Source organism: Stomoxys calcitrans, chromosome 2, assembly GCF_963082655.1.
Source record: "Stomoxys calcitrans chromosome 2, idStoCalc2.1, whole genome shotgun sequence".
Lineage (NCBI taxonomy): Eukaryota > Metazoa > Arthropoda > Insecta > Diptera > Muscidae > Stomoxys > Stomoxys calcitrans.
In genome coordinates, this window is record NC_081553.1 from 123,224,989 (window position 1) to 123,239,959 (window position 14,971).

The window sequence follows — 14,971 nt, forward strand, 5'->3', positions numbered from 1 at the left end:
CTGATGTAGGTCGTTGGGGATTGCAAATGGGCCATATCGGCTCAGATTTGGTTATAGCTCCCATATAAACTGACCTCCCGATTTGACTTATTGGGCCCCTGAAAGACGCAATTTTTGTTCGATTTACCTGAAGTTTTGCATGAGGTGTTTTGTTACAACTTCCAACAACTGTACTATAACCTGATATAGCTCCCATGTAAACTGGTCTCTCGATCATCCTTTTTCCGTTCCTAAAAGCTTTAATTTTTGCTGATTTGGTAGAAGTTTGATATGCAGAACAAAATTATGCCCATCAAAAAATTTATTTTGTATAAATTTTAAGCACAATCCATGATGGTGGGTACCCAAGATTCGGCCCGGCCGAACTTAGCACACTTTTACTTGAATCCTGACTCCTTAAGTCACTAGAGGGCGCCTTTCTTATCCGATTTGGCTGAAATTTTAAGTGACGTATTTTGTTGTGTGATTAATATGGTTTAAATCGGTACATAACCTGGTATAGCTGCCGTATAAACCGATCTGGGATCTTGACTCCTTGAGCCTCTAGAGAGCGCAATTGTCATCCAGTTTGGCTGAAATTTTGTACAACGGCTTCTCCTATGACCTTCAACATAAGCGTCAAATATGGTCTAAAACGGACTATAGCCTGATACCGCTCCCATATAAACCGATCTCCCTTACTTCTTATAAGGACTCACTTCTTATTCGAATTGGCTCAATGACTTCTACTATGGTCTCCAACATTCAATTTAATTATGGTCCGAATCGGACCATAGCTTGATATATAGCATAGCAATTACTTTCTTTTATCCTTTTGGACTCGAAAAATGCGATCCATGGTGGAGGGTGTATAAGATTCGGCCCGGCCGAACTTAGCACGCTTTTACTTGTTAGACCTATTTTGGAGCCAGTTTTTTGGGGCCATATCTGTACGGTGTTTGATGTTGTCTCTGTGCATTTGTGTACTCTGCGTTCCACATTTAAGCCAATATACCAGCTGTTAACTCAGACTCGGATTTTACAAAGAGGGGACCCGTTTTCGAGCCGGGATCATCAATTTAAAGATTTATAAAATCAAAGGTAGAGTTGCTCTCACTTTGGCTCGTGATGCTAAAAATAAAATAAGTATGTCAACATCTCTCGAGCAGAAAGATTACACATGTTCAGAGAACGTGTTGTCTTGGCATAGGCGAGGCGATGGGAGACAATTGATTCAAATCGACACGGGAGAACCACACGGGTTAGAATTCTGCGCTCAGATTTGTGTGATTTACAACAGTAGTCGCGGACAATCGGCGGTATCGAGTGGAGATTCTCAGTGAGAGTACTCGATATGACAAGGCCAGTTTTTGGCGACTTTAAATATCCAATGATTATAACGTACCAGTGGCGTTCGTATGGAGCGAAATAAACTTGCTCACCTTTGGAGCTTGACGAGGACCACAATCAAATGTCGCGACAATAACAACAACAACTTTTTTCTTATTCTAGCTTCACAATCTTCTATTGACATCAAATATTTTGTGATACGCAGACTGATGAAATCTGGAAGAGAAAACTTGTCTAGGCGCCTGAATCGAGAACCCATGAGCGAGTTCTGTTTCCGCTAGCTGACCATAGCAGAAATGCGTTAGGTGGTGCGGTTTTAATGCGAGATTGTAAACGGCCCTTAGGTGCATAACAACCAAGACTGTAAGAATATTCCTAGAATGTAAGAAGGCAATTGATACCCTCTCTGAACATGACATTGTCGTAATGTTTTACAAAATCTTACAGACCACTACCAATAACCTAAGAGGATGCGGTGTCAACCCAAGAACGTCGAGGGTGGTTTTTATGGAAATATTAACCATGATGGTGAAGTCAAGCTCTGTCTTGGAGTTCTTGCCTTCCTTGAGTATGACAAAATCCGCATCGATTTGGTGCTAGGCCATAGTGAAGTAAAGGGGAATGAAAGTAGACGTCTTGACTGTAAGAGCTAGAGGACTGATATCAATAACCTTAGTGAATGTGAAGCCTTTCAAGGCAGTCCAAGTTAAAGGGCGTGGGCTAAGTATTACCCTCTTAGGCCATAAATAGGAATACGATTAGATTGACTTTTCATTAGAGCGCACAGAAAACCGATGACTGGCTTAAATATATGTCCATGGCGGCATAAGACGAGTTAAAGTCTGCACGCCTTAACAAAAATCTTTAAAATAACACCAATAGCTTGAAAAAAAAATATTTTTTTTCTATTTTCATTACCAATTTGTCATTGTCAAATAACCGGAACTGGCACTGTGTCATCCTTGATACACTGTGGCCAGGGAAACTGGAGTTCCACCCTGTCTGTGGCGCTTTTTGATCAAACGTACTGTACCATTATTCCTGATAAAAACGATTGGAACTCCAGTTTTCCTGGTAATAGAAGTTACATAGACTACTAAGGGGTGAACTATGAAGAACTTTAATTTAGGGTGTACTCGAGAAGGTTACCCAACTACTAACCACTGTAGTATGTATCAAGCGGAGATCCTGCAATTAAAGAAGCGGTCGAATAGCTAAGATGTAATGTCATAACGACCATTGGCATAAATAACTTCTCATGCAGCCATTAAATCCCTGGAAAACGTATTTCGGAACACAAAAACCGCCCTCGATTGCCGCAGATCTCTCAAAGAGATGGATGAACAGTTCAAAATTCATCTGTTCTGTGTGTCGGGCCACAGAGATATCTCAGGTAATTGCAGAACAGACTAGCATGCGAGACTACTTACTCATTCTAGAGGAACTAGAATCTGTGGGTATGGCCTTAGCCATATGTACGCAAAGTCTTCAGGATCAGGCGCGAAGGGCAACGAATTATAGATGGTCACAAAGGGGGGTTGTAATCATACACAAAACTATGTGGACTAATCTAGACTTGAAGTGGTCTACCGCTTTGCTTTCGGTGGGTAGAACAAACGTGTCAGTTCTTGTGTCCGTCATGACTGGTCACTGTCTGACCGGAAAACATGCTGACAGACTGAAGGTTGCAAGTGACGACTTTTGCAAAAGCTGCCAAGACGTCGAGGATGAAGAGATTACGGAACATCTGCTGTGTGTGTGTCCCACACAGACAGTCAGAAGGAGTCCCACATTAGGTTCTCATTTCTGTGAGAACTTGTCTGATTTAACGGATGTGAACATTCGCAAGTTGTTGGGTTTTTAAATGGTTCAATGGGAGGAACTAGAAGACATATTCCTTCTCCTATTCCTGTGGTATCACAATGGACGAAAACGTCCATGTGAGTCTGATGGCAAATTGCCACTTAAACCCAACCTAACCTAAATACTTCATAATTGCTATAACTAATCGGAAAGCAAATTCATTTAAGGAAATTGCAAAGCTCTTCCATGTGTCCTGCTTTAAATTTAAAACCATTGATTATGTAAAAATAGATAAAAAAAAATATATTTTGCACGTGTGCAATGTCCATTTCGCATATTTACAACTCTAATCCAAGAGCGTTTAACACCAACGCCTAAACATATTCGTTCGTATGTGCTTTAAAAAAAGGTTCATCACCCTATTTGCTGTTTGTCACCCGCACACATTGTACAATAATGATGTTTCCTTCAAGGATCCTTCCATATAACCATGTGTCGTGGTGTGTGCTTGTCGTGGCCCAGAAAAGGTATTTTGTTTGCTCAAATCGCCAACTGGAAATGCTATAAAAGTATGTTAACCGTAAACGAGAGCATGGAGAAATATGAACAGCCATGAGTGTCCTTCGGAGGTCTTAGTGGATAAGTGGATTTTTATTTAATATACACATCCACACAAAATACACCTTCCACACATTGCATGGAGGATTTGTTTGATGATGCCTGGGGTAGCAGATTAGTCAACATACATAAATGTTTGTGGACTCAGACATAAAATTCTCATAAAACTCCTGTTTACATTCGTTAACAAAAAGATGGCTAAAGTTTAGCAGTTCTCTTTGCAGCTTACCTACACATGCATCGCCTTATGGGCCCGAGGGGAATCCTATCAAAAGGATACCGGAAATAAGATAACAATTTGAAAACTCTCACACCAAATCTCAAACAGGGACGCACAAACGTCAGCTTACATGCATGTAGATTTGGGATAAATTACTCACTGGTCACTGGTCTATTGACAATTTGACACTTCGTTTGTTACATTCAAATTGAACGTGTAAGGGAAATTGAGACAAATATGAATAATTTAGTTAGCATAGATGGGAAAAATACGTTAGAGCAGGCCATATCCTAAAAATTCATCCACATGAAATTGAATGTGGAAATCCAGATTTAAGGCCCTAAAAGTGAAAATACTAGAATGATGATGTACTTCAATAGAGCTTCGTTTTTATAACCTCCACCATAGGATGGGGGTATACTAATTTCGTCATTCTGTTTGTAACACCTCGAAATATGCGTCTGAGCCCCCATAAAGTATACATATTCTTGATCGTCATGTCATTTTAAGTCGATATAGCCATATCCGTTCGTCTGTCTGTCGAAAGCACGCTACCTTTCGAAGGAGTAAAGCTAGCCGCTTGAAATTTTGCACAAATACTTTTTATTAGTGTAGGTCAGTTGGGATTGTAAATGGGCCAAATCGGTCCATGTTTTGATACAGCTGCCATATACACCTATCTTGAGTCTTGACTTCTTGAGTCTCTAGAGGGTGCAATTCTCGTCTGATTTGACTGAAATTTTGCGTGTGGTGTTTTGGTATCACTTCTAATAACTGCGCTAAGTATGATTCATATCGGTCCATGTTTTGATATAGCTGCCATATAAACCGATCTTGATTCTTGACTTCCTAAGCCAATTGAGCGCGCAATTGTCATCCGATTTAGCTGAATTTTACACGAGGTTTTTTGTTATGACTTCCAATAACTGTGCTTAGTATGGCGCAAATCGGTACATAACCTGATATAGCTGCCATATAAACCGATCTGGGATCTTGACTTCTTGGGCCTCTAGATGGCGCAATTCTCATCCGATTAGGCAGAAGTTTTGTACAACGGCTTCTCTCATGACCTTCAACATACGCGTCTAATATGGTTTGAATCGATCAATAGCTTGATACAGCTCCCATATAAACCGAACTCTCGATATGGCTTCTTGAGCCCCTACAAGGCGCAATTCGTATCCGAATGAACTGAAATATTACACAATGACTTCTACAATGTTCACCATTCATTTATGGTCCGAATCGGACTATAACTTGATATAGCTCCAATAGCATAACAGTTCTTATTCAATATTCTTTGTTTGCCTAAAAAGAGATATCGCGTATAGAACTCGACAAATGCGGTCCATGGTGGAGGGTATATAAGATTCGACCCGGCCGAACTTAGCACGCTCTTAATTGTTATTATTATTATTATATATATATATATATATATATATGCATTACAAATTTGACCATTTAGGAACAGGGCAAACTTCACACATATCAAACAGTGCTATTCCAGTTTTATCTTAGTGATAAGAGACCTCTTTTTTATAGCCGTGTTAGAACGGCTTGCCGCAATGCGACACTTCTTTGGGAAGAAGTTTTTACATGACTTTTATGCATGGCATAGTACACGACATTAGTGTGTATTTTTTATCCGATTTAGCTGAAATTTAGAATAGGGGTTTCTTTAGACATATCTACAAGTGTGTCGAATAAGGTCCAGATCGGTCCTACTTTAGGTGTAGGTCCCATACAAACGTATTTCCGATTTTTGGTATTTCGCTCTGGAACTCACATTTTTACCGCAATTTTTCTAAAATTTGCCAAGTGACATTTTCTCGGCATAGGAAAAATATATTACAACCCATGGACGAATCAATCAATATTTTGATGAAGATCCCATATAAGGATACATTTCAAAAATAGAGATTTTTACACCTAGTTTAGTGAAGACTACATTGAATTTTGAGTAGATAGAATCCGAATTGGGAAATGTTGTATACATCGTTGAAAAGGTATGGCAATTTTTTTAAAGTAAGGTGTACGAGGGTTGCCTTTTATATTTCGAGAATAGAGAACACAAAACCAAATATTAGTCATCGAATATAACTTTATTGTTTTTCAAAATATTCCCCATTAAGATATGCACACTTTTGCATGCGTTCGAACCAATTGTCGAAGCACTTTTGCCACTGTGATTGAGATATCTCCAAAACATAAATTCTGAAAGCATCAACCGTTTCTTCAGGTGTTGAAAAACGTTGACCTCTCATTTTATTTTTTACATACGGGAATAAAAAGAAATCATTCGATGCCAACTCAGGACTATACGGCGGATGACTCATCAAATCGATGTTTTGAGTTCTCAAAAATGCAGTTGTTTCGTATTTTTGGAGAATTTCTTTCGACCAATTGACACGAGCCTTTTTTTTTACGATTGACAAATTGTGTGGGATCCAACGCGAATAATTTTTTTTTACGATCAAATGTTCATGCAATTTTGAATATATGCTGGTCCCGCTAATGCCTAAGGTTGTCTCAATCCCACAATAGGTCCCATGACGATCTTGCAATATCAGTTGACGCACATCAATGATTTTTGGAACAACTAATTTTGGACGACCTTCACGAAATTCGTCTTCGAAATAGAACTACGACCTCGGTTGAATTAACCATACCATCGATAAACACTGGTCCATGATGGAGCTTCATCGCCAAAAATTTAATTAAGTTCATCGATGCACTGTTGTTGAGTTCATGTAAAAAATAATAGCACGAAAATGTTCACGTTTAAATACCATTTTTGGGGCGAGATGAACCTGTTAAATTACTGTAAACAACACAAATAGCGCTAATATGCCAAAACGTTCTGAGTAAGTATTACCTCAAAAATGTCAAGCTTTACGATAGAGCTGTCAGTTGGCAAATTACAATACAAGGGTTGTACAATCCCGGAATATAGCAACAAAATTTGGAAAATTCTACTTTTATGTTGCCGGTTACATAAAATCGAATGGAATAGAGATATTTTCATGATTCTGTATTTTGTAGAAGAAGTGCTACCGAAGAAAAGTGTCTTATACAAATGTGCAATAAAATGTGAAGTAGTACTTGGTTTTTAACTTCAAAATAGGCTTTTTTGTAGTATTTTGGCTGCCACGACCTCATTTATGGCTAGGATATGGTGAGACATATCTTAAACGGTCCTTGCAACTTACTAGCACGGTGAAAATAAGCAGTAAAAGCTTATTTCTGGGCTCAAACCCTAAAATCGCTTTATTGAAACTAGGGACGTTTGTTCATTGAAATCAGGGCAAAAATACGACTTTTATGAACTCAAGATTTCTTATCAAGAGGTTGATAAAAATTGATAAATCATTAAACTTAAGGTTGTAGAGTGATTTCAACAAACAGACGGATGGGCATGTTCAGATCGTCTATGAATATAATGACGGACTAGAATGCATATTTGTAGAGTTGAAAATGTACAATTTAATGAATTACAAATGAAATGGCAAAATGATCGATCTATATCTAAATCTAAATATGATCCGACCTGGACCATATTTGAGTTGATTGTCGAGAGTCTTAAATCAGCTCACTGGTTCAAATCTCAGCAAGGTCCGAGATCCTGAAAGCTGAAGATCGGTCTCTATGCAGCTATATGCAATATAGCCCGATCTGGACCATATTCGGGACAGATATTGGGAGTCTTGATACAACTCATTGTTCCAAATTTCAGCGAAGTCGGTTAATAAATGCGCCTGTTATAGACATAAGACCCAAAGTCGGCCGATTGGTCTATATAGCAGATATATCCAAATAAGTTCCGATCTGGGCCATTTTTGGTTCGGATATCGAAGAGCTGAATAAAACTCACTGTTCTGAATTTCGGTAATAAATGCGTCTGTTATAGAGTTAAAGCCCTAAATCGGCAAATCGGTCTATATGGTAGCTATATGTAAATATGGCCGATATAAACCATATTCGGGTCAGATGTCGAGGGCCCTACTGCAACTCACTGTTTCAAATTTCAGCAAATCGAAGAATAAATGCGCCTTTTATTGTCTTTAGACCCTCAAGCTGAAGATCGGTCTCTATAGCAGCCATATCTATTTAAATATAGCCCGATCTGGACCATATTCAGGACAGATTTTGGGAGTCTGAGTACAACTCACTGTTCGAATTGTTCCAAAGTCGGGTAAAAAATGCGCCTACGACCCAAAATCAGCAGATCGGTCTATGTGGCAGTTATATCCAAATATGTTCCGATGTGGACCATTTTTGGTTCGGATATCGACGGACCTAATTAAACTCACTGTGCCACTAACTGTTGCAAATTTCAGCGAAGTCAGGTAATAAATGAGCCTGTTATAGGCTTAAGACCCTAAATCGACAGATCGGTCTATAAGGCAGCTATATCTACAAATATAGTCCGATGTGGCCCATTCACGAACTTAACCAGCGTGCAGCAAAAAATGTATTTGTGCAAAATTTCAATTCAATATCTTAATTTTTAAAGACTATAGCGTGATTACAAGTGACGGATACACGTTAAATCGTCTTAGAATTTTACGGCGATCCGAAAATTATATACTTTGTACGGTGGGAAATGGATATTTCGATGTATTGCAAACGGAGTGACTCTAAATATACCCCCTATCCTATGGTGGTTGATACAACAATGAAATCAGGAGAAGTTTATATATAATTGTTTAAATAAGATATTACTAGCTGAATGCTACAAGAAATTCATGATTAGCCAAAATCAAAAAAATTCGTTTTATAACCTTATTCTCCAATGTCTTATACAAAGTTTACAACAGTCTTCACGCACTTGATCGCTTCATAAAATTTTGCCGCATCCCCTTCCGCTTCAATCGTCACCAGATTCGTATTCAAATGACCTAATAGCTTAAATCTGTGGGATCTTGAACTATAAACTTGGCTCACAACAAGGAACAACTAAAACGAGTATGAGGAATACGTTATTATTAGACATTTATTTGCAATAAAATAAAAAAAAAAAAAACAGTTAAAAGACAAAAACCTTGATGAACATTGAAAGCGTAGAATTAAATTTTATTGATTACTTTTATTACACTTTTTATGAAGGTTTAAAAAAAAAAAAGAAAACTATTTAATTACAGGTCTCTCTTCATTAAAAAAAAACACTCATACATCTCTTGATTTTTGGAATTTATTTATGTTCACACCATTTTGTGATAAAAAAAAAATACTTACTTGCTGATAACCATAGAAGCGGAATAAACCCATTGTTCCTCAGAGAGCCTCCAAGTTAATATCAATTTCTTAAAATTAGAAATCATTTGGAGGGTTCCAAGTATTTACAATCTTAAGGCCTGGTTATGCCCTCGTAAATATAATGTAAATGTAGAACAAATGTATCGTACTACATGTAGAGGCAATTATGCTTATTACCAAACGTAGCATTTGATATTTCAAACAAAACATTTTTTTTTAAAAAAATAGGACTTGAAGGTGAGAGAGATCTGACGTCGAAGAACTTTTGGCATAACTCAAGAGCAGGTCGGAGAAGACGGCCCTCCACGCAGTGATGCTTGAAGTTGAGACGTATCTCCAACTGAAGGAGTACGCAATGGCGGCCTCCTCGAATATTGAGAGAGCATTTAATAACGAGGAGATGGCTCGACAGTCACCGCCCTATGCCGCGCATGGTGATAGAATACGGCCAAGTTTCCCTTTTGGAGACTATGGATGCGGGGACCAGACTGAGGAGGGTTTCAGGAGAAGAGACCGAATTGGGACTAAATTGCGACACATACAGCATTTCAGGCAGAGATATGTGCCATAACGATAGACACAAAAGAAAGGGAAGGGATTTACAGTTTTCGAAATCAGTTGTTGTTGATGATGTTGTAGCCACATTTGTATGTGGAGGTAGCGATTCTCTTCAAGCTCGTTCAGGTCACCGATCGCCGGAACGGGAATGTTATGGCCATTGGTTATTAAAGGACGCCAATAGATCGCCTTGTCACATCGAATATCATTGGCACTCAGTATTTAAGCAAGAGTCGTTGCCGCCCGGCCTCTCACGGAGACTCTCCCTTCGATACCGCTGATTGTGCGCGACTTTCAATTGCAGCTACTCCGTACACAAAGCCTTTCACTAATCACAATTTGTGGACTAGCCCGGTAGCTCTCAGCTGAGCTTATGTATGAGTATGTGTATATGGCGGCCCTCAAGGCCGTGGGCTCTAGTACAGTGAGGTCGAAGTGCGTGGAGGAGTGTGTGGAATCCCTGAACATACCTCAGTTTCACGACATAATGATAACATGGATTAGCGGATAATCCATTTAATTGCTTGTTATCACATATGTCTCACTTTTTATCACAACAGGTCAGACTGGCCACCTCTCCATGGTGGGCTACACAATTAACCTTTATTATTAACAATAAATTGTAATAAATGCCACAGAGAAATAGAATAGGAGTACAGCAGTTTTCTAAACATAAATTTTCGGTTTTTAAATTTTTTCAAACTTCAAATTTTATCAGCTGAAGTTTTGTAATAATTGCGTATAAAATTTCAGAAATATGTCCCCTTCCGTTAAGAAAGTGCCAAGAATAACAATACATAGGAAACTTATTATTTCGCCCAATATACATATATAAAAAAAATAGGTATGGACCATTACTTTGTCTAAACTGAGCCCTTAACCGAAACTCAAAACGACATGTTGGTACAAGATCGGGATGAAATTGAAAGCTTTGAATTCCAAGTATAAAATATCAGAATCTGGGATCAGAAAAATTTTTGCTTGGTATAAAATAAGGAAGTCAAATAAAAGGTGGCAGAAAAAAATTTATGTGGCAGAAAATGTAAGACGACAAAGCTTGAGGATGGTGATATTGCAATTCTAGCAAAGAGAAATTCTTTTACGACAGCCGTAGAAGTAAAAGAGTAGCTAGAATTGAATATTTCGACACGAACTGTCCAAAGAAGACTTAATGAGAGGGGTTTAAAAAGTGCCTTCGCTAAGAAAAAACCTCTCCTACGAGCAGCCAATAGAAAAACGATTGACTTTTGCAAAAAAGTATATAAATATGCCTGAATTATTTAGGAATAAAGTTATTTGGACAGATGAGTCAAAATATGAACTAAAAAATTCCAAACATCAGAAAAGAGTGTGGTGTGAACCAACACAAAGACTAAAATCGAAAAACCTTATAAATACTGTAAAACATGGTGGACGAAGCCTCAGGGTTTGGGGATGTTTTTCCTCTTCAGGAGATGGTAGGCTCGTAAAAATTGGCTCTAAAATGACTAGAGAGAACTATGTAAATATTTTGGAAAAAAATCTTTATAGCAGTGCAGAGGAAATGGGCTAAGGGGAGTTCATCTTCCAACAAGACAACGACCCTAAGCACACGAGTAAGGTCGCTAAAAACTATTTTGAAGAAAATAACATTGAAAAATTAGAATGGCATGCTCAAAAACCAAATGGTCAAACATTTTGAGAAAAAATTCAAAGTGAATGGAGGGCAATTTCAACAAAGTATGCTGAAAAGATTGAGAGAAGTCATCAATAACAAAGGAAGAGCAACTTCGAATCGAATTTCTGATGGGGTACCTAGGGGGGCTGCCCCACCCTAAAACCTATCAAACATATATTTAGACCACTCACGACAATATGGGACTCAAATGAAATTTTATTTAGGATGAGAACACGTATCTGATATCCAATTGTCGGACAAAGTGCTAGGGGGACCACCCCAAGCCCCAAAAGACCCCGAAATCGGACATATTTACCGACCATGGCAATATGGGACTCAAATGAAAGGTATTTGCGAGTAGAATACGAATCTGATATCCAAATGTGGGACCCCGTTTCTGGGGGTCACCACTTCCCCAAAACACCCCCCAAACAGGACTTATTTACTGACCATGGGAATATGGGGCTTAAATAAAAGGTATTTGAATGTAGAATACGAGTCTGATATCCAAATATGGGACCAAGTGTTTGGGGGCCGCCCCCACCAAAAACATTCCCCAAAAGGGACAAATTTACGACCATAGCAATATGGGGCTCAAATGAAAGGTCTTTGGGAGTAAAGCACGAATTTGATATCAATATTCGGGAAAAGTGTCTTTGGGGCCACACCACCCCCACAACAACACCACCATTTGGGTGGTAAGTATTTTCTGACTATTGCAATATGAGGCTCAAATAAGTGGGGTTTTAAAGTGGAACACGAATCCCATATACATATTTTCAAGGCCAACTCACTGAGGTGCCGCCCATCCCACAAAACACCCCTTAAGCCGGTCATATTTGCCGACTATGGAAATATGGGGCTCAAATTAAAAGTATGTGGGAGTAGACCACGTATCTGATATCAACGTTAGGGACCAACTGTTTAGGGGACGTCCCACCACCATTACAACCCCCAAATAGGACGTATTTGCTCACCAAGACAATTTGGGTCTTAAAGAGAGTGGAACTAAATATTCATAGTTTTTAGGGCCAATACACCTAATCGGACATATTTGCTGACTTTTGCAATAAGGAATTTAAATGAGATTAGAAAACGAATTTGATATCCAATTTTGAGGGCAATGGCAATATGGGGTTCAAATAAATGATATATAGATATAGGAAAATAGAGCACGTTGCTGATATATTTTCCGGGCTTAGTGTTTGGGGGACCACCCCAATCCAAAAACACGCCTAAATTGGCCATATTTACCGACCATGTCAATGTGGAGCTTAAATGGAATGTATTGGAGGGTAGAGCAAGAATTGATACCCATTTTCGGGACCAATTTTCTGGGGGTCTACCCCTTTCCCAAAATACCCCACAAACAGCAATTTTTTAGTCGGACAAAGTGCTAGGGGGACCACCCCAAGCCCCAAAAGACCCCGAAATCGGACATATTTACCGACCATGGCAATATGGGACTCAAATGAAAGGTATTTGCGAGTAGAATACGAATCTGATATCCAAATGTGGGACCCCGTTTCTGGGGGTCACCACTTCCCCAAAACACCCCCCAAACAGGACTTATTTACTGACCATGGGAATATGGGGCTTAAATAAAAGGTATTTGAATGTAGAATACGAGTCTGATATCCAAATATGGGACCAAGTGTTTGGGGGCCGCCCCCACCAAAAACATTCCCCAAAAGGGACAAATTTACGACCATAGCAATATGGGGCTCAAATGAAAGGTCTTTGGGAGTAAAGCACGAATTTGATATCAATATTCGGGAAAAGTGTCTTTGGGGCCACACCACCCCCACAACAACACCACCATTTGGGTGGTAAGTATTTTCTGACTATTGCAATATGAGGCTCAAATAAGTGGGTTTTTAAAGTGGAACACGAATCCCATATACATATTTTCAAGGCCAACTCACTGAGGTGCCGCCCATCCCACAAAACACCCCTTAAGCCGGTCATATTTGCCGACTATGGAAATATGGGGCTCAAATTAAAAGTATGTGGGAGTAGACCACGTATCTGATATCAACGTTAGGGACCAACTGTTTAGGGGACGTCCCACCACCATTACAACCCCCAAATAGGACGTATTTGCTCACCAAGACAATTTGGGTCTTAAAGAGAGTGGAACTAAATATTCATAGTTTTTAGGGCCAATACACCTAATCGGACATATTTGCTGACTTTTGCAATAAGGAATTTAAATGAGATTAGAAAACGAATTTGATATCCAATTTTGAGGGCAATGGCAATATGGGGTTCAAATAAATGATATATAGATATAGGAAAATAGAGCACGTTGCTGATATATTTTCCGGGCTTAGTGTTTGGGGGACCACCCCAATCCAAAAACACGCCTAAATTGGCCATATTTACCGACCATGTCAATGTGGAGCTTAAATGGAATGTATTGGAGGGTAGAGCAAGAATTGATACCCATTTTCGGGACCAATTTTCTGGGGGTCTACCCCTTTCCCAAAATACCCCACAAACAGCAATTTTTTAGTGACCATCGAAAAAATTATTCGACCATGCCAATATGTGGCTCAAATGAAAGGTATTTGAGATTAGAAAACGAATTTGATAACCTATTTTAGGGCCATGTGTTTGGGAGACGCCTCATCCTGTATGCTCCTCTTAAACCAATGGCAATATGGGGTTTAAATAAATGGTATTTGAAAGAAGAGCACGATGCTGATATTTTTCAGGACCAAGTGTCTGAGGGACCACCTCTCCCCCGAAAAGCCCACAGAATATCGGGCTGAAATGAAATATTTTAAGAATGGAGTACACCTTACATCCAAACTTGAATTCGTAGACCAATAAAGATCATATAGGATTCAGATAAAGGCACTTATATTGTTAAACTGTTAGTCAAGTTTGCATGGTATTTCACTAAAAGATCTTTAATTGTCGAAAATAAACATTCCAATGAGACTTTTATTCCATATAAAGTAAAAGAAGGCGCAGCGAAGCGTGCCCGGAACAGCCAGTAATTCAATAAAATAGTCATTTGTTAACAGATTCTCTCGAAATTGGGCAAGAAGGTTTTCTTATGACTCCCAATATAACTGGTGAATTTCATAGAAATCGGTTCAGATTTGGATATAGCTCCCATATATATGTTCGTCCGATTTGCAGTAAGACTGCAATAAAATTGTCATTTGTTAAACGATTCACTCGAAAATTGGCAGGAAGGATTTTCTTATGTCTCTCGATATTAAAAGTAAATATTCAGCTTTGAATATAGCTCCCATATGTATGTTCGTCCGATTTGCAGTAACACAGCAATAAAATTGTCATTTGTTGACCGATTCTCTTGAAATTTGGAAGGAAGGATTTTCTTATAACCCTCAATTTTGCTGGTGAATTTTATAGAATCGGTTCAGATTTGGATATAGCTCCCATATTTATGTTCGTCCGATTTGCAGTAATACAGCAATAATATGGTCATTAGTTAGAATTAGATATAGTCCTACTTTTGTATTTAAAGGGTAGGTGTAGGGTATTATAAAGTCGGC